We start from the raw sequence: 26,033 nt of genomic DNA on the forward strand, positions 1-26,033 counted from the left end.
TATCATAAACTGTTTTGCAAAAAATAGTGTTTTCATGTAACATGTTTAAAAAATGTTGCATAATACTGTCTTTAAATAACATATTTTTAAAAGTAATACTAATAGGGAATATTAAGTCCATATTTTTCACTCTTAAAATGCTATAATCAATATTTTAAGGTGTATTTTCATGTGCTTTACACCAATTTTTGAAAAATATTAATTCTTAGATTCCAGAATCTGAGAATGTTGATCTTATATGTATATATTTTTAAATTGCAAAAATAGTTTTCTAATTATTGAAACTTTAAAGAGAATCTTTTTGAATATAGAAATCATCAGAGCACATACTCTGATTCCAGCATTTTTTTTTAATTTATTTATTTGACAGACAGAGATGACGAGCAGGCAGAGAGGCAGGCAGAGAGAGAGGGGGAAGCAGGCTCCCCGCCGAGCATGGAGCCTGATGTGGGGCTCGATCTCAGGACCCTGGGATCATGACCTGAGCTGAAGGCAGAGGCTTTAACCCACTGAGCCACCCAAGCGCCCCTCCAGCATTTTCTTAGAGAACCATATGAAAAGGTATTTATCTCTTAAAAATATTCAATAAATCATTTATGAAGGCTTTGATGGAGATTAAAAAGTGGATAAAATCAGCCTGTTTTTCTTTAAGAAGAATCAGCTTTGACCTTATAATATCTAAATTTGAAGTTAATATATCAAAAATCAGAAGTGCTCCACAATCTAGGAAGTGCAATAAAATTTAATGATCTAGGATATATTTTGATGGATGCAGTTATAGAAGAGAGAGAAAAAGAGAAAGAAAAAGACCGAGCAATCCAGAAAAAGGGTGCCTGTATTTTTACATTTAATACATTTTCCCGTAAACTCCAAATACTTTTATATCTTTGACATAACTGCAAAAATGTTTAAAATTTTCCGCCTTTAATTTTGTGCTTACAAAACATAAATTTCAACTATCAAAAGACAGCTAGCTTTTCCTTAACAATATTTGGATATTTATTTTTAACCTCAAGTTAGAAATTTTAGATGACTGTCATTCAAATGAACATATATTATCAGTCATCCACAGAAATTTAAGTTTATTAAGCAGTTTCTATGGATCTAAAACTGTGGGCTAACTGTGGGCTTCTGAAGTTTTGAGTGAGGTTCTTTTCTACGTAGTGTTCATGTTTGCTGACTCCTATATTTCCTGTGAAGAAAATTAAGAAGTACTCATTTGAAACACATTTAAAAATACCTATGCAATGCTCTCAACTCAAATCTTTAAGACTATAGCATCTAGAGTATATGGCCTGGGGCGCCTGGGTAGCTCGGTGGGTGGGGCCGCTGCCTTCGGCTCGGGTGGTGATCTCGGGGTCCTGGGATCCAGTCCCGCATCGGGCTCTCTGCTCAGCGGCGAGCCTGCTTCCCTCTCTCTCTCTGCCTGCCTCTCTGTCTACTTGTGGTCTCTCTCTGTCAAATAAATAAATAAAATCTTAAAAAAAAAAAAAGAGTATATGGCCTTCTTAGATTAAGAACTGATGTTTTTAAATTGTTTCCCTAAAAATGAATGACTTCATTTCCTAACAAAATACCCTATTTTTTATCTTTTACTATGTTGATTCTTGCTTTGTAATAGAAAAAAAAAGAAGCAAGTTTCATCATGAGTAAATTTTAGGAAATGGCCAAACATCAAAACAACAAAAAATAAACTATTGGATTCATTTGTTACTTTGGAGATAAACTATGAGAACCTGCCTATTACCTATCTATTTAACCTTTGACAGAGAAAAGATCAAGTAATTTGAACTGAGTTTTACAATTTACCTCAGAGTTTAGATGTCATGTAAAAACAGTTTTGAAGGGGTGCCTGGGTGGCTCAGTGGGTTAAGCCTCTGCCTTCAGCTCAGGTCATTGTCTTTGGGTCCTGGGATCAAGCCCCGCATTGGGGGTCTCTGCTTAGTGGGGAGCCTGCTTCCCCCTCTCTCTCAGCCTTTCTCTCTGCCTACTTGTTCTCTCTCTCTCTGTTAAACAAATAAATAAAATATTTAAAAAAACAGTTTTGAATATAAAACAATAATAATCATCTGCGAAGAACTAAACTCTTCTTAGGTCTGACAAATACAGTGTTTATATGTTCAGTGTGATATTTGGGGTTTGAAACTGACAATGAACAAGAAAACCAGGTGCATCTGCTAAAAAGACTCAATATGAAAATCATTCCATTATCTTTAAGCTAATTTTGGCAGGAAAAGAATCAGACACTGGCACTGTGAACAATGAGGAAAAATTTCTTTCTATCACTTCTTTCAAGTCTTAGTTCAAACTCTAGTCAGATTCTTCCTTTTTATATATCTCTTGTATGCATGTGCATTTAGTAAGCACTACAGTAGGTCTTTCTTTCTAATGTGTTATGACCTCTTCTTCTGTCATTTCTATGCATATAAATGCAAACTTACTTGACTTTTATATTTCTTCCTGGTAATAGGTTTATTTTCCACTATTTCTTCCTAAGTACATGAAAAATTTCCAAAATTTCAGTCATTACCTTAACAATTTTTGCCATATCTCCTTACTACTTTTCTAAAAAAATTATATTTCATACTCAATGTTTTGTGTGTTTTAACAAGATATTATTCTAAGGTTGTCTCATGCTTCATGCACTGGTGACATGTTTTCACAGTACACACAAACAAATGTATATAGAACCATGGAACTAAAATGTTTGTCCAGAGGCCACCTACACTTCTCCCTGGTACGGTAGGTGGCATTGTCTGTGGGGAGCAATGATGTGTAACACAGCCTAGTGTTATTTACACAGCAATCACTTAAAGCCTAACCATGCTTACTAGAGTCTATAAACGTCCACAATTAATTTCTTTAGGCTTTCTATCTACCCTTGATTTTTGTGTTTGTTTTTATTTTTTTAATAATGGAATACTTCATGAAGTTGTGTGTCCCTGCATCTTGCCAGTTTTAGTACATGTGATACCAAAGCAAGCACTCACTTGAGTTAAAGGAAAATTATTTTATAAGCTATAAATTTTTATGCAAATGACAGTTATAATCCAAAATGCAAAAGATTGATATTTACCAACTAAAAATCATACACAGACTTCCTAGATATGTATATGATTTTAGTATTTTAGTATGATTTAGTGTGTGTGTGTGTGTGTGTGTGTGTGTGTATATATATGGAAGTCTGTGTGATTTTATGATTTTATATATATATATATATCTCACATTGTATACCCATGTTCATAGCAACATTGTTACAATAGCCAAAAAATAGAAATAGCTTGAAATGTCTGCTCTGCTGACAGATGAATGGATTTTTTAAAAATGTAGTATATTCTTGCAATGAAGTATTATTGAGCCTTAAAAAAGGAAAGACATGGGGCGCCTGGGTGGCTCAGTCAGTTTAGTGACTGCCTCTTGGTTTTGGCTCAGGTCATGATCTCAGGGTTGTGAGATTGAGCCCTGAGTCAGGCTCCAAGCTGGTCATAGAGCCTGCTTAAAATTGTCTCTCTCCCTCTCCCTCTGTTCCTCCCCAACCCACCTTCCCACCCAACCCACCTTCCCACTCCACTCTCTCTCTATTAAAAAAAAAAAAAAAAAAGGAAAGACATTCTGCTACATGGTATACATGGTTGAACTTGAGGACAGTATGCTAAGTGAAATAAACCACCCACAAAAAGACAAATACTACATGATTCAACTTAGCTGCAGTAACTAAAGTAGTCTAATTTATAGAGACAGAAAGTTGACCAGTGGTAACCAACGGCTACCAGAGAGGAATGGGGAGTTATTGCTTAATGGATACAGAGTTTTATTTTGTGATAATGAAGAAGTTCTACATATAGATAGTGATAATAGTTGTACAACAGTATGAATGTACTTGATGCCACTAAACTATATACTTAAAATGATTAAAGTGGTAAATTTTAATGTATACTTAATTTAATAAATTAAAAAGTAAAATATATATGTAATTTATATCCTCTCATATATATGTGTATACATATATATGTTTATATATATTATGTGTATGTGCATGTGTGTGTATGTGTGTGTGTGTGTGTGTGTATAGCTTAATACCATGCTCCTTGTGCTATCAAAGACCTAAAATTGACAGGTAATAAACAAACCAACAGTGTATATTTTACCTTTGACATTAACCTTTAATTTTTAATCACAGATTATTATGGTCTTTTTCATTTATCAAACATAATTATTATATCCTTTCCTAACTTTCCTGAACAATATATTGAAGTAAAATCTATTTTTGGAACCAACACACTATATAAACCTTTGAACTTTCTCAGAGTTTCTGATTACAGGTAAATCAGCTTAAGGTATCATTTTCTATAACCAAATTCTTTTTTTTTTTTTTTCATTTATTTATATAGTTTAGAGAGAGAGCAGTTTGAAGGGTGGTGGGAGAGGGAAGGAGAGAATCCAAGCAGACTCCCTGCTGAGCGTAGAGTCCTATGTGAGGCTAAATCTCATGACACGGAGATCATGACCTGAGCCAAAACCAAGAGTTGGTCACTTAACGGACTATACCACCCAGGCACCCTGATAGAACTACATTCTTCAATAATCTGTTGCTGAAGTCTTTGCATTCATAGTTCTACACCCATTTATTAAAATCCCTCAAAGAACTTTGCCATTCCTTTAAGACTAGTCCCAGTACCTATTGAATTCAGCTATCCCAGAACCTTTCAAACATACTCCTAGACACATGTGCTTCTCTAAAACAGAGTCACATTCTGTGTAAAGAATTGAAACAAGATGAAGCCAGAGAAGGAGACAAACCATAAGAAACTCTTAATCTCAGGAAACAAACTAAGGGCTGCTGGAGGGGAGGGGGGTGAGAAGTATGGGGGGGGGCTGGGTGATGGATATTGGGGAGGGTATGGGCTATGGAGAGCCCTGTGAATTGTGTAAGACTGATGAATCACAGACCTCTACCCCTGAAACAAATAATACATTATATGTTAATTTAAAAATAAAGTTAAACAATAAAGTGTTTAATAGATTAAAAAAGAAGAAGAAGAAGAAGAAGAAGAAGAAGAAGAAGAAGAAGAAGAAGAAGAAGAAGAAGAAGAAGAAGAAGAAGAAGAAGAAGAAGAAGAAGAAGAAGAAGAAGAAGAAGAAGAAGAAGAAGAAGGCAAGCAAGCATATCCTAACTCTATAATAAAGGACCCTGCTACTCCATAAGTTAACTTCTCTCTGAGTTGCTAGCCATTACCGAGAATCATTGAATTCTGGTCCAGGAGTCTGTTTGAATCCATGAGTCTTTATCTGAATCCATGTGTAGTAGACATAAGTTGTTTATTATTTCTTAGCATTCATTTCCACTTCTGAGAGTAGGATCCAGGTTTCCCTTTAGAAATCCAATCCCACTTTCTAACCCTCATTCATCTTCAATCCATTTGGTTTGTGTGTGAAGACCTCATCCCAAAATCCTGAGGGGCCTGGAGACAAAGGTAATTAATTATTGTGTTCCATGCTTCTTCCAATTGTATTTATTTCGGTAGACCAAATTAATTCCATAATTTAACTTAATTAATCTAATAAATTAATTCAATATAATTAAATCAATGTAAATTTGTTGAACTAATTTAAAATTGAAGTCATCTTCCTAATAGGTGTGCAAAGCTAATATACTTTAAGCCAGATCTGTTAGTACCATATTAATACCATTCTTAGTCGAAGCCTGCCTGAGAATGAAGCCAGCAAGTATAAAAGTAAATCCAGAAGACAGAAAAAGTTTCCAGATGATTTCCTTTCAACACCCGGTCCACCTTCATCTTAACCTTAAAGATCTGCTCTTGAACATTTCAACCACTTGAATCAATACATCCCTGCTGCTTTGGCTTAAATAAATTTGAGTTGAGTTTATGTCCCTTGCCACAAAAAGAGTTCAATCATATATTAGTACTTTGCTCCTCAAAAGTGTTCTCTGTGATGACGGCGTGAATCTGAATCATCTGTACCTCTAAAACATGCAGATCTTTTTGTCCTTCCTTTGACTTATTAAATGAGAATTCCTGGAAAATGAGGCCTGGTAATATATATGTACTATCATTCCAGTGTCTAAGTCACTAACCTAGAATTGGTTTGCCACCTCCCATTTTCTTGAGCCACCAGATTTCCAAAATCTACTTCCATTGCTTCCTTCAAATTAATTACATGATTCTCTTCTGTCTTTTCACCATCTTGAAAAATAACCTGGTCTTGACCTCATCTATTCCTGTAGTAACTACCATGCCCTTTGTATTTAATCAAAGTTCAGGTCTTGGTCTTGGCTTGGCCTAGAAATTTCCCTCAGGAATCTGTCTTAAAGAAAAAGACACTTAGCAATACTGAAACTTTGTAAAAACAGAATTTTAGAGGGCCTGATAGCAATTATTACTATCTGATACAGATTCTATAATTCAGCCAATAGAGATTCAGAAGATATTTTTTGTCTGTGTGCTAGGGCAGGAAAATGTCAATGTTGTTGAAAGGTTTCTCAAATTGGAGCAGAAAAATACCACAAGTAAATATAAGGTCTATGGCAATTTAAATCTATCATGGTCTATTTTGATGGACAGTGAAAAAAAAGAGAGAAAGAAACACCTGAGTTTGGGGTGCCTGGGGGCTCAGTTGGTTAAGCGTCTGCCTTGGGCTCAGATCATGAGATCCTGGGATGGAGCCTTGCATCAGGCTCCCTGCTCAGTGGGGAGTTTGCTTCTCTCTTCCTGTCTTTCTGATCCTCCTTCCAGCTATGCTCTTTCTCTCTCTCTCTGTCTCAGATAAATAAATAAAATCTTTTTAAAAGAAAAAAAAAAAAAAGGAACACCTGAGTATTGGGGAGCTATATTGAGAGAGTGGACTAATTTAAAAAGAACTGGGTCGGCAATCTGGGCAGTCAGGACTCAAACTTGCCCTGCGCTCTATAATTCAGCAGTCACAGCATTGGTGCCCAACACCATACACTGAGCTGTATGTTTGCACTATAGATGTTTCTCCCTGATTGCGTCCTGGTGGTCTGCTTGTTGGAGGTCTTTTTTGTTTCCATTCAATACACTTTTTTACTTACTTCCCATTCCCCTGGTTGTTTCATTCGCCCTAATTATGATTATCCAATAAAGAATGCAGGTGACACTTCCAAACCACGAGTCCAAGAAGTCTCATTAGGCAAGAAACCCTACCATTTGTCTAATTTAAATAAAAAGGTGCGTTTACACAGAACAAACCCAAGCAGCCAGCCGCAGAAATTCCTTTCATCGGATCTATTTACTTCTCTTTGGTATTCCATATGATCTTTTAAGCAACAGGCAGTTATAATAAGAGTTCAATGGTCCTCTCATTTTTCAAATGGAAGTCAGATTTAGAAGGTGTTCGGTTTTTACAGACCTGTTAAATTCCTAGGCTTACACATTTCAATAGTTAATCATGAAACAGCTAAAAAATGTACACTTTTCTGGAAGTATTAAATAACTACAGAAGTTGTATTTGTTATTTAAAAACTTAAAAAATGCAGCAGGGAAAGCAGCTTATGAATTTAATTCTATGGCATCATTTTCAGAAAAGACAGGTTAATAATTGAATGGTGTTGTCAAGAGATGTGGAATATAGAGTAGTTATGAATGTATTTTGTCAAGTGAACATTCACTGTTGATGTAAAAAGCTAAGATTGATTGAGCTTAAAAGGGAACAGTAAAAACCGCTGAGATCCCTAATAATCTAGGGAATTTGGACTCAAACTCTTCCATTCTGTCACCCAGATATCTGCGTGTCGAGGAATACAAGGATATCAGCTACTTCTCCATCCAGCACTAGATGTTGGGAATGAGTGACCAGCTCTGTTCTATACAGTGGTGGTGAGCCAAAGTTTCCCAATTAAATTATCTGAATCCTAGAGTTACTAAAAACAAGATATTTCTCTTCTGATTTCATAGGCTTTACCAGAATAGAGAAACTATAGATAGCTGTGCTTTAATGTTCCAAATTGTATATTTACCATATTTTATCGGGGCTAAATCCTAGTTGAGTCTATGAACACATTCAACCAACAAATGATGACCATACATTTTTTAATACTTTAAAAATACTTTTAACCCATAGTACTTGGATCATCATATAGCAATAGAATTTGTGTTCTGTTTGTTTTTATTCCCATTTCCAACAGAATTAGAGAGCCATGAGTCTTGTTTCACTAATATTTTTTTAAATATTTATTTATTTTTGTGAGAGAAAGAGAGAACAGGAGGGCATGAGTAGGGGAGGGGCAGAGGGAGAAGTAGACTCCCCTCTGAGCAGATGTAGAACTGGATTCCAGGACCCTGAGATCAAGAACTGAGCCAAAGATAGATTGCTTAGATGGCTCAGATAACTGAACCACCAGATGCCCCTTGTTTCACTAATCTTTCCAACAGAGAGACATAGACAGTTACACTCTCAGTAAGTTTTCAGGCAGCTCTTACACATTTTTTTTTGTTTTTGTCTCTCCTGCATTCCTGTCACTAACAACTGGGCTGTTGGTCTTATTTCTCTTTACATATACTGACCACCTTATAATATCCTTCAACAATTAAAGGGAATTTAGGATCAGCCAGAGGTCATACCCTAAGAAAAGAGAAAAGGGTATTTGGTTGACTATTATACTAAAGGACTGAAAATGGAAGAATTGAAAGTATATGTTAAATGTTTTCTTGGAGGTGAAAGTGATCCATGTTGCTCATTTCTAGTAAAGAATAGACAGTCAATAACAGAGTCCTGTTATCTTGGTGGCTTTTGCCCAACTGTGACAAGACAGGGAAAGAAAACAACGAGAGAGACCGAACTTGGATGTGCCAATTCCTTTAACTTACACAAAAAAACTTAGACCCATGTTTTGGTTTTCAGAGACTAAATCGTAGAATTCAGAAGATAATGACAATCTTGCTTCCAAGTAAAACTTATATACCATTATCTCAATAACAACTGTTTCCAAAATTAAAGTTTGAATGTGAAGTTGGAAACTGAAGTTTGTTTAGTTACAATAAAGCAGAGTAATCTCAAGTTTGGTCCCCTACAGTCAGACTTCGAAAATTAACAAGATCGGTAGTGATACTTGGTAACAACATGTACTTCCTGATATGATGCAGTGGGAAGGGCATAGTGCCTTTTTGGTCCTCTTGCCAAAAAATATGAACCTGAATTTGATTGTGAGGAAACATCAGACAAACCCCAAAGAAGAGACATTCTACAAAGTGAAGGTCCAGTCTTCTTCAAAAGATAAGGTCCTGAAAGACAAAGAATCATGCTGATGTGCAAGAAATTAGAGACATGATGATTGATTGCAATGTGGGATTATGGATTGAATCTTGGACTGGAAAAGAATACCTTAGTTGGATAACTGGTAAAATTTGTGCAAGTCTCTTGATTACTTAATAGTACTATGCCATTGTGAACTTCCTAGTTTTTGATTAATATAAAACTAGTTACAGGGGCACTAAGTGGCTCAGTCGGTTAAGAGTCTGCCTTTGACTCAGATCATGATCCCAGAGTCCTGGGATCGAGCCCCTTGTCAGACTCCCTTCTCAACGTAGACACTGCTTACTCCACTCCCTGTCCCTCTGCCCCTCCCCCACCACTTGTGCTCTCTCTTTCTCTCTCTCTACTCCCTCTCAAATAAATAAATAAAATCTTAAAAAAAAACTGTAGTTATGGAAAGATGTCATCATTTTTGAAAGCTGAAGAGATGGTATATGGGAATTCCTTGTACTATTACTGCCACTTTTTAAAATTTGGCATTATTTCAAAGTGAAAATTGAAAAAGTTTGTGAAAAAGTTAGTGATCACAACTGATCATATGAAACCAGATTCCCAAGCTGGGCTAGAAAATAATTTGTGTCATTTAATCAACTATTCTAGTAAACAAGATACGACATTAAATATAATTTGACAGGTGTATACTCAGAGCACTTGCTCTACACAATGTACCGGAAAAGTCAAGTTTATGAAGACATAGTCTTTGCTTTTTAGTAGTACCTAAATAATATCAAAACCTAAAGCCTTTCTTTAAAAAAAAAAAAGAATGGAAAATGGGGTGCCTGTGTGGTACAGTTGGTTGAATGTCTGACTCTTAGTTTTGGGTCAGGTCAAGATCTCAGGGTAATGAGATTAAATTTGAGTTGAGCTCAGCAGGGAGTCTGCTTGAAGACTCTCTCCCCTCTGTCCCTGCCTCAGTCATGCACACTCTCTGTAAAATAAATAATCTTTAAAAACTAAAACAAAATCTGGAATGCATTAACATTCAAATAGCTCAGTTACATGAAAATGATAAAAAAATTATGTTCTGTCATAGTTGAAGATACATAAATTCTTTCACACATTGGGCCTCTTCAAGTGCATAAATTACCCAATGATCAAATTCTCTGCTGTGAGAATTGTGTGATTAGTCACTTAGAAGATCATGTGAGAATATCTCCTATCCCACATTTTCATAAGTATATAATTGACCCCTTTAAAGCCTCTAATGAACTGAAAATTTCTATTCATAACAATAATCCTGCTAAATTATTAAATTATGAAGTGATTTCTGATATCCGGGGAAAATACAAATTATGCCATGAATTTTAGTGTTGTGTATTTTCAAATATATCTCCCATCTATTTTTAAAAAGATTTATTTATTTATTCATTTGAGAGAGACAAGAGAGAGCAAGTGAGGAGAGGAGCAGAGGGAGAGGGAGTGGACTCACTCTGACCACTGTACTACAGTACCTAATCTACTGCACTATTTTAATAAACACATAAATAAACAATTTCACTTGTAAATCCAGGATTAGGATGAGGTATTCAGAGCCAGTCACGTGAGATAAGTGAAATAATAAAAATTTGACTGCGACCTAGCCCGATTTCATGGGAAATTGTTTACCCAGATGTAGATGGGCTTTGACATAGCAATTGAACCATTGGGGTCCAGATTTAATCAGCAACAATAATAATAGAAAATGCCATGCTCCCATGAGTTCTTAATTACCATGATCTAAAACAAGTTTGATTTGTTTAAAAAACAAACCCCCAGAATTCTCTAATGGCCCACAAACTGTGAATATTTTCCAGAGCGAGTCAAGGAACGTTGATCTATATTCTTCTAAAGAGATCTTTGAGGCAACACCAAGAACATCAGAATTCTTTAAACGCTGGCATTACCAGGGCCATGACACATTCCAGCTAGGTTGGTATGGGCAGGTTTTGTCCCATAAGTTGCTCAGAACACACCTCTTCTATTTGTGTCTCTGTTGTCTGTCTTAGAAACCAGTGCCCGTAAAATGAAAGATTAATGAGATCGTCTTCAGCCCTGCTTTAGGCAATCACATTTATCCCTCATCATTCTGTTTCCCCAGCCCTGACATTTAGCCTCTCCTTACACTGCTGTCTGATATTATAAATTGTGCTGGGTAATTTCCCCCAGCCAAAATAGGAGATTTAGAAGCATCAGAGAGTTCTGGAAATCTATCCTGCCTATCACAAAATGCTTCTTGTCCTGGCTTAACAGCCCAAGGGAGAGAAGAAATGAGTCTACACCAGGGTGTTGGGGCCACTACAAATAATAGAATCATAAGAGCCACAGAAGGAAGGGGAAAAAAAAGTGTTTTGCTGTTGTTGTTGTTGTTGTAAGAATTGCTATCTTGACACCCTATTAGTAATACAAATTGGGCAATTTCTTAAACATTGCTTAATCTACCTACCTTAATATGACAAGATTAGTTTCAGCAGAACTATTTCCTGAAAAAAAAAAAAAAAAAGATTTTAGCTGGTAATTGATACTCTTTTTTTTTTTTTTAAAGATTTTTTAATTTATTTATTTGAGAGACAGAGAGCACAAGCAGGCAGAGAGGCAGGCAGAGAGAGAGGAGGAAGCAGGCTCCCTGAGGAGCAGAAAGCCGGATGTGGGACTCGATCCGAGGACCCTGGGATCATGACCTGAGCCGAAGACAGAGGCTTTAACCCACTGAGCCACCCAGGCGCCCCAGTAATTGATACTCTTAACCTCAGTAGTAAAGATGTTTTTGTCTTTAAAAAAAAAAAGAAAGAAAGAAAAAAGAAGAAGAAAACTGCGGCTAGAGTATGTGTGAGGATTAGCTGACTTGAGCCCCTGCACTGTATGCATTATACATCCCTTATGTATCTCAATCGATGCCAGAGGAAAAGGATTTATATCAAAGATCAGTTATGTGCCTCTGATAACTGCTTATTTTGCTTGAATCAAACAAAATAAGAAAGGTTCTACTAAGGTTTTATTCTGTACACCACCCCCTTTCTCTACCAACCTACCCATATATTTAAGATATAAGTTGATTAGTAACTTGGAAGAAGAATAAACTCTTTTTTAACAGAAAAATTATTCTAAATTCTAGATGGTAGAAAATGGTCCAATTCATTCTGCAAGCAGATGCAGAAGTAGAAAAAGGGGGCAGAAGATGATTCAAAGTGATGCCCACTGCCAATTCCTACCTGGGTTTGATTGAGTGAAGTCAAGTGTAATCATGGATGTCCTGGGGTGTCTTCATGGGGAACCTAGGTGGCTGGGTTGGCTAAGCATCAGACTCCTGATTTCAGCTCAGATCATGACCTTAGGGTCATGAGATGGAGCCCAGTAGTCAGGCTCCATGATGGGCATAGAGAGCCTGCTTAAGATTCTCTCTTTCCTTCTCCCTCAGCTCTTCCCTACCCCATTCTCTGACTCTCCCTAAAAAACAATAATAATAAATAAAGTAAAAAATATATATATATATGCATACACACACACACACACACACACACATATATATCTATCTTCACGAGTTCCAAATGAAATTCCCAGTAGAAACAAGCTCAGGGCTACTGAAAAAATTATTTACCCACTATGGCTACCCTCCAATGGCACCCTCTTTTAAAATAGAAGGTGTACAAAGTGAGTTCTAAGCTTCTGAAGTATTTGCCAACAGGATGGAGCCTTACAAATATTGAGAGCCAAATGTATAGCTATCCCAGAAAATAGGAAAATTAAGGGTCAAAGAGGTTAACAACTCTTTTCCAAGGACACACAGCAAATATCATCCTGTAAGAAAGTATGCAAGTTGGAACTCCCAAAATTTTAAGAATAATTTCAGGGTTCTTCGATGCCCCCTTCCTTTCATCTTAAATTCAGAGTTTTTACCCTTTTAGAGAAGGATATAAAAAATATTATTCACACTAAGTCATAGAGATGAAAACATTTTCATCTGTTCCTCTTGGTATGGATTTTGGTCCCTTGATGAATCCAGAATAAAACCAATTAAATCTCTAACAATGCCTAGATCAGCTGACAGGTAGAGAAAGTTAAGGAAAAAGCATTCAAAAATCTCATCAAACTGATAATCCTTTTCTATATATTTGTTAGGAAGTGTCCCATGGAAGAGAAGTCTAGAGCAGGATATATGGGCAGTCTTGTTTATCTTCTTGGTTCCGTCAACTCCACTGTCTGACTTCAGGTTTCCAGGCATACAGTAATAGAAAACTACAACTGTATGTCCCATCCAGAGGGTGTTGGGCATAGACTAACTCTCTGTGTCTGTCTCTTACTCTTGCTTTTGCTCCCTCTCTCGATGAATTGCCTGCTTTTTTCCTAGCATCCCATAGATACAGGGTTGACTAAATTTTGTATAGGGGGCAATTTCTGTAGGAAATCTTGCTCTATATGATTGAGAAAGGGAAACTGCTATCCACCGGAATTTGGAGCCAAGAAGACATGAGATCTAACCTCTAAGTTCTGACACTTCATTGCTTTTGGGAAAGTCATTTGACAAAGACTGTCTCCTTGACCAAACTTTTGTCAGGCATTTTAAGCTCTCTTTCTAGCTAGGCTTCAGTTTTGGGGTTCCATGGTCTTCCTTGTAGAATCCAGTTTCAAAAGTTTCCTGTATAGCCCTCAATATCTGATCACCCTCAATATCTCACCAAATTCTTCACCTCTCCCCTTTGATATCTGCTCACACTGACCTACCATCAGCAAGAATCACCCCTTACCCTGAATATTTCCTCCTAGTGATTTCAAACTCATTGACGTCTCCCTTTACCCTCACCCCCCTGGGCCTTAACTCCTTGGCTATAATTCCCACTGGTCCATGCTGTATTTGGATTTTATCCTATTAATACTGGGGTCTGTTTTCCCTTATTGCTGTAGCTTAAAATATATATATATATATATATATATATATATATATATATATATTCATTGCTCTAAATTCTGTCCTGCTCTGGTTTTCTTTAACACACTTCATCTCTCTGAGCATCAGTGTTTTCACTTGCAAGATATGTCTAACACCCTGTATAAAAATCTTTGGTGAGGTTCAAGTGAGATAAGGAAAGCCCATTAGAAACTAAAAAGCATTACCTCCCCACATTTTTTTTAAAGATTGTATTTATTTATTTCAGAGAGAGAGAGAGAGAGCCTGAGCGAGGGGCGGGAGGGCAGAGGAACAAGAAGACTCTGTTGAACAGGGATCTTGCCCCCTGGGGCTCAATCAAGATGCTGAGATCAGGAACTGAGCCTGAGTCAGACATTTAACTGACTGGGAAACCTAGGCACTCTAGCATTACATGTTGTTAGTCATTATTATCATTGCAGGCTCATCAGCCCTTTCAAAACTCTTCAAAATTCAGAATATTTTTGATTCTTCAAAAGTAATTTGGCCGACACTGGCTAAAAGAATAGGTCTCAAGTATTCTCTCTCTTTCACACACACACACAAAGGAAACTGTGAAGGGATGGATATGTTAACTTGATTGTGGTAATCACTTCACAATTTATTTGTATATTAAATCATCACACCGTACACCTTAAAATAAAAGAAGCTTATTGGCATCCCAGGGCAAAAAGAGAAATTCAGTATAGCTCATTATTAGAGTTAGTGGGGTCGGGATAGCATCTCATTATTAAACGTAGTAATACTTTAAAGTCAATGGGCAAACAGTCCCATTAAGTGGAATAAAGACTATCTCTTGCTTGGTGACAGTTTAGGATAGGTTTGCTAGCAACTGAATTACAAAAATTTTCCATCTCAATAGCTTCTCAGATTTTGAATTGCTAATGAGATATCTGTGTTAGACGCCATTCCTTCTTGGAAAGTCCAGGCAGATTCCATTTTGAACAAACATTTTTGGAATATCTTAATGCACTGTGCACTGGGTACTGTGTGAGATCTGTTCATCAAGTTGTATGAGCACTGGGAAAGCAAAAAAAAAAAAAAAAAAAAAAAAAAGCAATGTGGACTTTATCACAATTAAAAACATTTGTGCATCAAAAGCCATTATCAAGAGAGTGAAAAGGCAGCCCCTAGGATGGGAGAAAATCATTGCAATCATATATCTGATGGGAATCTAGTATCGAGAATATACAAACAATGGAAGCTCCAAGAGCTCGAAACCTCTGGAAAATGTTTGTTTGGGTCCCTACTTAAATCCTGAGTTGTCACTATAAGGTTATAGTTAAAAACAATAAAAATTAAAAGAAGAGGAGAAAAAAAAGAAATGCTTCAGAGGAGATGTCTTTATAGCTCATAATTTTGAAATGTCTCATGCCCCTCTCTTCTGTTTGTTTCAATTCGGGAACACACAGTGTTCATCTAACAACAGTGGAAATCTCATCCACGTTGATAGGCAGCCCTGCTTGTGTTTTCATGGATCTTCATTTTAACATCACGCCCCACTCCGTTTTTTTCTGGCTCTTTGTGTCTATCGTATATATAAAGCATTTCCAAATCGCCTTTGAAGGAAGCAGTTTGACATGCTAAATTAAACAGAGCTCCAGAGACATTTGTTTTAGGCAGCAAAACAAACTCAACTAGACAAAAAAAATGCCGAGCCCATCAGATCTGAAACTATATTTCTACTTGTCTGCGTGTTAAACGGCAATAATGTAAATGAATGCGAATCGCTTGGCGAGCTGTGAGAAAATAAGCTGAAAATTACAAAGCTGGCGAGTGAATGTTGGAATTGTGGAATGTGATGATAACGCAATGGGTGGGGACCCGAGCCTTCATTAGAGATTCTCATTTCTCACTCATTTCATTTCCAGTTATAAAGTCCAGTGAAATGGATCTTGGTAATTGCAAAGTTGATTGCTGCCTCGGTTTAGGGGAAATGAATACTGCTTTACTTTCCCCCTTTCTCTTTCTCTCTTCTCTCTCTCCTGCTCTTTTGTTACATCCATGGGATTTTCAGAGAGCTTTCCCAAACTATTGAGAGGATCAAACTCTTTAGTAGTTTTGACATTTCTATGGCCTGTGGGCACCGGTGCAATTTTCTCTTTTAAAAATGAAATGTGATAGCATCACCAGATGACAAACCAGAGCTGAAGCCTTGGTACCCGGGATATCTCACAACTCTTCTGCCTGCCAAGAAAAGAAAGAAAATCTCTACTTGGTGAAGTAAGGGCACTGTAAGGAAAAGAGAGACAAGGAGTTTACTGGATATTACTGTTGACAGAAAATAGACTACAAAACCTTTCATGTCAAAGGTGTTCATTTAACTGCATTCAAAGCTCTTCTTAAATCAAATTTATTACAATTTGATAAACACTCTAAGTAGATTCTGTAGGATGGATTGTCCAGTGGCCAGATTTTCAAATTAAACAAAGAGCAGCATTTGTGTTAAGTGTTGTCATCTGTTTCCTGTTGTGCTCCTCAGTATGCTTAGAGGTGACTGGTTTATGGAAACCAAGGTATCCCTTGTTTTCAAGAGAATGGCCATATTTCAAAATGGCTGGCATGGCTCCTTTAAGGGGTGTTGGAGGCAATGATGGGGTGTAAGTAAGGTAAAGGGATGTGCATAGTTGTGTTTGGGGATGATATTTGCGTATTTTCAGGTGAATGTAAGTGAAACCTTAGAGTCATTACGATAGACTCTCTGCTTGGGACATTCCATCTCTCCTGGTCACATTCCACTTTGTCTATGGGATTTGATCTTAAGTTCCTATTTAAGAAAAGAAAAGCAAAATTTCAGGATAAGTGTTTACTGTCACAACTCCAATGGGTTGGACAAGGGAATTTGACCCTTGTTGATTATAGTGATCAGGTTTAGGGACAGCAAAACTCAGTAGACTGTGTCTAACTTCATAGGCAAGAATGAGCCTTACCTATTTTGGTTTGCTCAGGATTAGGGGACTGTAGCCCCTGAGATTTTTCTCTTTCTCTCCTTGTAGCAGCCTTCTGATTATGAAAAATAAGTCGCAAGGAACACCCAGCTTATACAGAGTTAGGCAAATTCCGTATTTCTCAAACTTTGAGCATCTATAATACTACAATGTGATGATGAATTTATATGTCAACTTGACTGAGCTATGGGGTGCACAGACATTTGGCTGAACACTTTTCTGAATATATCAGTGAGGTATTTCTGGAAGAGATTAACTGAGTAAAGTAGATTATTCTCCTAAATGTGGGTGAACCTCATCCAATCAATTGAAGATCTAAATAAAGCAAAAACATTGAACTCCTCCTGCCTTACTGTTGGGCTAGAGCATTGGTTGTTTTCTGCCTTCAGACTTGAGCCAAAGCACTGGCTCTTGATGGGTCTCAAGTCTGCTAGAATTTGCAATGGAATTTATACCATCAGCTCTCCTGGTTCTCAGGTCCTTTGATTTGGACTGGATCGATAGCACTGGCTCTCCAGCTCACTGATAGCAGATCCTGGGACTTCTCAGCCTACACAACCATGAAAGCCAATGCCTTACAATAAATATTTCTCAGTAGATAGATTTATATCTATCTATATCTTTATCTCTCTATGTATATATAGAGAGAGAGAAATACATATATATATTTACATATATACACGCATGTATATATACACACACATAATCATGTAAATGTGAGCTTCTCATAGTACCGGGAGAGGATACCTAGAGAATATACTTTTTATTTTTTTTTCAAAATAGAAAACTGAATGCTCATTATGAATTTGTATAACAATTTTTCTTTCCTTTTTTTTTTTTTGTTTTTTGTTTGTTCATTTTTGTTTTGAACAAATACTCTACCACCAGCAGAGATTTTCCTAAAGGGAAATGTTTTGATACACGATCATAGCAAAAATCACCACTGTTGAATATTCACTGTGTGCAAGGAATTACACTGAGATTTACACAAACTTTTTTTTTTTAAACTTGTTCATAAACTTGTAGATGATGAGGAAATGAGGTCTGAAGTCACTCAGCAAATGGCTCATAGTCATTCATTCAGTGGTTAAAGCAACATTCACATGGGTCTACTTGATACTGCGCAACCCTGGCACTGGTAGAAAAATGGTAAAAGGAAGTAGCAGCGGATGTCACCTCTGACTGGAGCCAGGGCAAAAAGAGCAGTAGTCAGCATGTGTTTGTCAACCACACTACTTATCACTTTGCTTATCTCCTTATCTTATCATTTCTTACTCCTCTATGCACACAAGATGCCACTTAGCTCTCTGATCTCCATTACCCCTACAACTCATAGAAAGAAACATGAAACTCAAGCCAAAACAGATGACAAGACTCTTCTCTTTGCGAAATGAAAATGAAAAGAAATGGAAATCCCACATAAATACTTAAATCATTTATAACACATATCAGATTTGGTAATATCCTCTGCTCCTGACATTATTTGGGGGGTAGGGAAAGGAGAAAATAGAAACTAGCCAAGTAATTTTACAATATCAAAGTTTATTTTACATTCTTATAGATAATTTGCCTGATTTGTAAAACAAAGACTTTGAATAAGATCATTTCTAATGTTTCCAGGATTAACACAGCTCGTTTTATACTCCTCTGTTTTCCCATAAGCTTCCAGTGCATTCATTGACTCAAATTCTCCCCTCTATACTCATTTCTAAACTGAGCTCTGTCCAACCTTTAACAGTGAGATTTACGAAGTCCTTCTGGACAAATTTAAAGGACCTTCCTTAACCCCATCTTCTTGAGCACCATGTAATATTTGCACTGTGGATTATCTGACACCATATGGAGAGATGTGTTTTTATGCATTAGTGTACTTTTCCAGCGAAAGATCCCAAAGCTTTCATAAGAATCTCAATGAATCAAATTTTGTGGCAACAAAAGATCATTTAAATGATGTAATACTAGTTAAAAAAATTTAAAAAATGGGAAGTCAGTGGAGACCACTGTCAAAGTAGCTCTATGAAATATTTGGTGGAACATATGCAATATCACAGAGGACCATAAAGGAAGGGAGGGTTAACTGAAGGGCGAGAAATCAGAGAGGAAGATGAACCATGAGAGACTATGGACCTGGGAAAACAAACTGAGAGAGGGTGTGGGAGGATGGGGTAATGGGGTGGATGGACATTAAGGAGGGCATGCATTGTGATGAGCACTGGGTGTTATACACAACTAATGAATCACTGAACACTATATCAAAAAATAATGATGTACTATATAGTGGCTAACTGAACATTCAAAAAAAAGGATATTTAGCTTCTTGTAAAGAAAAAAAAGAAACCTATTACAAAATGACTTGAAAAATTAAAGAAAATGAATGAAGTGTGAACATCCGATGTAGTTCATACCTTTCAGAATGAGGTTTCTGTCTTTTTAATCACCTTTATTTTTGTGATCTGTCACAATAATTTGGTACTTATATTCAGAATAGTCATCTGGAAGGATGTGTAATAGTAATTCCTTTAATTCTATCATTGTATAGAATGCTTATCTGGTTTATCCAAGTTGATACAGAAAGTTGTGGCAGATCAGAGCCTTGAACTTGGCTTTCCAGATCCATGCACGTCAACTCTTTTGATCATGTCATATTGCTTTTTAATGCTTCACACGTGTACTTACTTGTTTTTCTCCCTGAGACTGAACTTAATATGACACGATTATGAAGAGGATTGGTTTTGACTTACAGGGCCTGAATCTGAGAAACTTTGTTTCTTTGTCTATAAAGTAGCGCTAATTATCACATTCACTTTGATGTGCTTTTGATGTGAGGATGCACTTTAAATGCTTTAGAAGAGTACAGCCTATGGGAAAATTCCATAAAGGTTGGTGTCATTGTTATGATGACATTTGCATTGCTCTGAACAGTGCAATATGGTATCCTGGTCAAGAACGAGGGCTTTGAGATTAAAGAGCCGAGTACAAACCAGGTGTCATTCCTTTCGAGGTATGAAAAAGCAGGCAAGACTTACTATCTTTACAGGAATAAAACCTATAGAACAAGAGTAAGTTAATGTTTCCAGTACTTACCATACTCACTACTACCACATTCTCACCAGTGCCTGCCATGACTGTGTCATTCTGCATTTAAAGTCTACCTTTTCCCTGATCTCCACAGTCACTAACAAGAACTGATTTGCATGTCAGACCTTGTCTCTCTCCTAAATCTCTGCAAGTAACTGCTGATTTGGTAGTAACACTGCTTCTCAGGTGCAAGCCTCACATTGCTGTATCCTTTATGAATAAACTTTTCATAAACAAAAGTAGCAAGTGCCAAATGCTTCACGATGACAGGATGCAAAGAAGCTGAGCCAACGGAGGTGCGAGATGGGATGAGAGAGAAGCTTTGCTACTGAGGATTTGAAAGTCCTCTGAGTAACACAGTCTCCATTTTTATTACTCTTCTCTTGGCCAAAATATTTTTCATCACCAGAATGATGCCAACAATCCCACAGTTGCAACCATGAGGTCATATGGTACCGTCATAAATCCACATAATTCTCACAGTACACTCTGCATATATAGAAGAATCTGTCAGTGAAACATAGTGGTATCTCATGTAGACCCCTTTGAAAAGAATATTTTGCAAGTATGTGAACAGCCAAGTAAAAAAGAAATCAGAAATCCCCCTTATTTGATTTCATAGCGGTAAGAACTCATCTTTACAATGTCCCATTCTAGTTCCTGGCACTAACTAGCCAGTTTAACCCTGATCAACAGTTCCATGAGGTAAGTGTTATTCTTAGTCCATTTTCCAGATAAGAAAATTGAGTCAAGGACAGTTTTTGTCCTTGCCAGTAAGGTTAAGCGATTTGTCAATGCCAGTAAGTGACAGAGTCAGATTTTGCTCCCTCGTACACATCCTGGTCTCCTGAGACTAGGCTCCATCCACTCCTACTATGTGTGCTCTGTACCATAGTTCACTGTAAAAGCCAGGTGACCGTTTGCATCTGGTAGCTCTCCTCATTGGCTTATTTTTGATATGTCTTCTCTGAAAAAAATACTGAATTTCACTCTCCAGGTCAAAGTCCCTCAGAAAATATCCATCTTGATGCTGACACCAGTACTGCATTGAGTTGCTGGAGTAAGACCGAGACAACACACCTATTAAAAATAAGTCCCAGATTCCCTTTGCTTTCCTAACTCCTTCACTTTCATACAATATGTTCAAGACTCTCAAAATTCCTCCAAGAGAGCAAAAGGAATCAGAGAGCTAAATCATGGGGAAAAAATTGCTTGAGCACTTTGACTTAAGAAAAAGAAAAAAAAAAAAAGCTTTCAAATTCATTTTCTGGATGTGAGAACTTACAATTCTTTCCCAATCAGCACCGCATCTAATAAAACAAAATCAGTGTCACCCCCAGAAAAGCTCATTACCTTTCTTTCTTTGACATGCCAGGAGGGACCTTTCTTCCCCATGCCAGCTGTTTCAGAAGCCTGGGGCCTGTTTCACCTCTAGGGACATTAGCTTTAACCTTTCAATCTCTTTGATTTAATCATATAATCATGTAATTAAATTCCAATAGTCAAGTTTCAAGGGCAGGGAGGCAAAGGCTGGGCAGCTCCATTTAGCCCAAGCAGATGGCAGACATTGCTCCTGGAACAGCGTGCTCGGATTGCGTGTGGCTAGTATTTATGTTGTGTTCTCGCTAAACACATGCAACAAAAAGGTAGGGTCAGTCTGCTTAAAGAATGAAAGCCTCTTCACCTGCTTCCGTGAGATAAGGTACAATGTATTTTTAATGTACACTTTTATCTCTCCTCGGCAGCAACGATGGTTTCCACGTAATAGCCAGACCATAAGGTAAGCAAAGCTAATGGGTCTGATTTGTAGACAGCATATGGACCCCTAGGTTCAAATTAATGCATTCTTTCTTCTTCTGTTGCCTAAAGCTTTTCAAATGTTGAGGAAGAGCTTTCAGGATTGAGTTTAGACGCTCCTTCAATTTGTTTAACTGTTGTTAATAGCCAGGTGTTATTTCAACATCTGGTTGAAGTCTGTTTTATGATTTTACCAAGAAGACATCAACAACATTGCCAATCTTGTTATATTAACATGTGTTGGCAAGGCTAGAGTAAAATGTGGTTGTCTCTGCAAATTGATATAAACTGTTCAAAGAAGGTGATTACATGAAAAAAAAAAGCTTAAAAGTATTCATACCTTTGCCTAATTTTCCCAATTATATGAAATGTGCAAGCATGAAGATGTTCATGCCACCTTAAATATAATACTGAGAAAATTAATCTGAGTATCTTTCATTGGACCACTGATTAAATAACTGTTAGTACATCAGTAAGATGAAATATTCTGTTCAAAAAGTAATTTTATAAATTTAAATTGCTCAAATAGGATTCAAATCTGTCTAAATTGGATTATTCCAATTTTACTTTTTTAAAAGAAGAATATATACACATGTATGAAAATGATGACATTAAGTAGCTCTGCTGGTGAGAATATGGGTTATGCTTATTTTATACTTCATGTGTTTTTAGATTTTCCACAGTTAACGTACATTACAATTACGTAGAGAAAGTTATTTATAAATCAACATGTGGCATTTTCATAGCTGTCTCAAATCTATCCTATTATTCACAGAAAGATCACAAACAAAAGGGCTGGTCTCGATTTCAGTCACTGCACCAGAAACTCAGCTGGTCAATATTTGGCACAAGCACAAATGTCTCTTGCATTAAGTGAAATTATTCTGATTTTCATCAAATGACTTTAAAATATAAGGTACATGACACCAAATCTGTTCATGTAACATAGCATTGGTATGAGATAAGCGATAAAATTTAAAAATCATATATTCTTAGTATTATTAAAAACAAAGGCACAGTCTCTTTGTAATTCACTTTAAAAGAAAAATCAGCATCATTTCTCTGTTTTCTTCATTCATTTCTTAGCCTGCTACTCAGCTCAGTCTTGACGATGTCTCTCTAATAACAACATGCAGAGGAGGGTTCATACACATGGACTTATTCTCAAAATGTCCCCACAACACAGGCGAAGAATGGCACTTAGAAGAGCATGAAGGTTAGGTGACTCAATCAAAGAAACTCTGTAACTGAGCTCTTAATAGGGTCCATGTCTCCATATCACAGGGCAGCTTCCCTCCAAGGTGGCTTTGGTGAGGGGAATACAGTATATTGGATCTGAGTTTCTTTCATGTGCTTCTAGGAAAAGGCAGTGAATCTGAGTAGCACTGTGAAGAATACTAATAGATCCCCTAGCAGATGCAGTTTTAGCATGGCCAGGGATTTCCCTTAAATCTCTAAGAGATACAGAATTGAGATTCTGGAGATCACTTTCTAGGAAGTTTGGTTTAAATGACTTAATGGAGCATCCTTAGTGACTCAGCATAGAACCTCCGGAGATTCTTCACCCAGGCATGACTAGCCAAATGGCACTCTATTGATGCCACCAGAAGATTTGTCATCTAGGATGACCAAGCTGGTACCTCTCCAAGTTACATCGGTTCCTTAGAAAAACTATTCCGTGTAGAGGATTGCTTTTTAAAATTTTTTCCTCCAACTTTGCTTGACACATTGCATTTGTATATATGACTCTGGTAATCTCTTCATCCCAATTATGCAAACCCTCAACTGGTTTACCAGTTGAAAATATTTGGGAGGAGCTATTTGTTTGTGTTCGTGTTTGTTTTTATTTAAATGTGTTTTGAGTTGCCTCATTATAAATGTCTGGAACTTCTTTGCTGCCTTTCTTGATGTAGATAATGACCATTATCCTAGCCATTGTGTATAAGCTGACTTGGGCTCAAACCTTGACTTGCTCTTAATTGTCCTCATGTGGTTAATGGAGACTTCTATTCAAGGCACGGAATAGGACATTCCTCAAGAAGACCAAATCAAAGGGATAAAAGTTCCACAACTCAGAGGTAAATGATTTTAGGGTGTTATTATATCCATTCATGATTGAAAAATACTTAAGTCTCTTTTCTTTCCTTGACTAAAATGAGGGTGGAAATTTGTAAAATAAAACTGATCAAATAAAGCAAATTCACTGGTAACTTCTAAGTTTTTGTAAATTGCTAAAAGGATTTTTATACTTATTAGTTTAGCTGATACTCATTTTGAGAAACTTAATTTTATGTAACTTAACAGGAACAAAAAGCCAAAGGTTCAGATTTCACAATTGGTTCACTAATAGAGGAAAATTATGTTTACATTGTCACCTAATAAAAGACACAATCTCTTTCCCAGTTGTGTGAAACTTTTATATTTTTCTAAGGGATTTTTAGTCAAAAAATCAAGATATCTTTTTTGTTTGCTTATCTGATGAAAAACACAGCAAGAAGGAATTTCTCAGAAAATACTTTCTGTAGTAACAAGCAAAAAGGAAACCCCCTTCAAAATGGAAAATGCACATTGCTTCTAAAAGAAAACTTGCTATGTTTATGATTCTTTGATGAAAAGGAAGCATGTCAGGAAATAAGTCTTTCCCAAACAGTTAGAAAAACAGTTGCTCCATATGAATATTGGAGTGCAGGTGCCCCTTTAGATCACTACAGAGCCAAGATGTCCATCAACAGATGAATGGATAAAGAAGATGTGGTGGGATGCCTGGATGGCTCAGTCAGTTAAGTATCTTCCCCATGATCCTGGGGTCCTGGGCTCGAGCTCCCATCAGGCTCTCTGCTCAGCAAGGAGTCTGCTTCTTCCTCTCCGTCTGCCACTCTCCCTGCTTGTGCTCTCTCTATCTCAAATAAATAAATCTTTTTTTTTTTTTTTAAAGGAGTGGTGTATGTATATTTATGTGTACATATATATGCACACATACATACAGTGGAATATTACTCAGCCATCAGAAAGAGAAAACTTGCCATTTAATTTACATCAGTGTGGATGGAACTGGACGGTATTATGATGAATGAAATAAGTTTATCAGAGAAAGGCAATCATATGCTTTCACTCATATGTAGAATATGTAGAACAGCACAGAATATCATAGGGGAAGGGAGGGAACTGAATGAGAAGAAATCAGAGAGGGAGACAGACCAAGAAAGACTCCTGACTCTGGGAAACAAACTGAGAGTTGCTGGAGGGGAGGTTGGTGAGGGGGATGGGGTAACGGGTGATGGACATGAAGGAGGAAATGTGATGTGATGAGTACTAGGTGTCATATGCAACTGATAAATTATTGAACACTACATCTGAAACTAATGATGTACTATATGTTGGCTAATTAAATTTAAGTTTAAGAAATAATATTAAAAAAAAGGAAAAGCAGTTGCTCCTTAGTGTAAATAGAGACTCTCACATATCAGAGCATCTATCAGTGAGTTATTTAAAGATTCTCTAAATGATGTATCGGCATGAATCATTAAAACATCTTCTGAGCTAATAAGGTCATTAAAAGCAGAATTCTAATTGACTTCAAATAATATATTTGTAACAAAATCTCCAGTAACCTCAAACATACACTTAATAACACTTTATTTTGCTTCATGTCTAAGAAATATTTGGTATTCTTTGTTCATTGTTTTACTTATAAACACTTCATTTAAGGAGACTTATCTAATTGAGATGATTTTCTTGGTATTGTTTGGAAGCCCCTATAAAATATAGAAACCTTTTTTCAGATGCACATGTGAGATCCCAGTCCTGGTGGCAAACCACATGTAAGTAGGCAGGTGATAAAGGGCAGTAACATGTTTGAAATTCCTCTTATTTTTCAGGGGAAATAAGAAAGTATTGATTAAATTGGACTTTAAGTCAAATAGGCATGCTGAGATTGTCAAGAAACCACTTGAAAGAAATAAAAATAGAACATGCACCTTCCAAATCAGTTGAGGGGGGAAAAATACTGTCCTCCTAAG

This window comes from Meles meles, chromosome 6 (genome assembly GCF_922984935.1).
Source record: "Meles meles chromosome 6, mMelMel3.1 paternal haplotype, whole genome shotgun sequence".
Taxonomy (NCBI): domain Eukaryota; kingdom Metazoa; phylum Chordata; class Mammalia; order Carnivora; family Mustelidae; genus Meles; species Meles meles.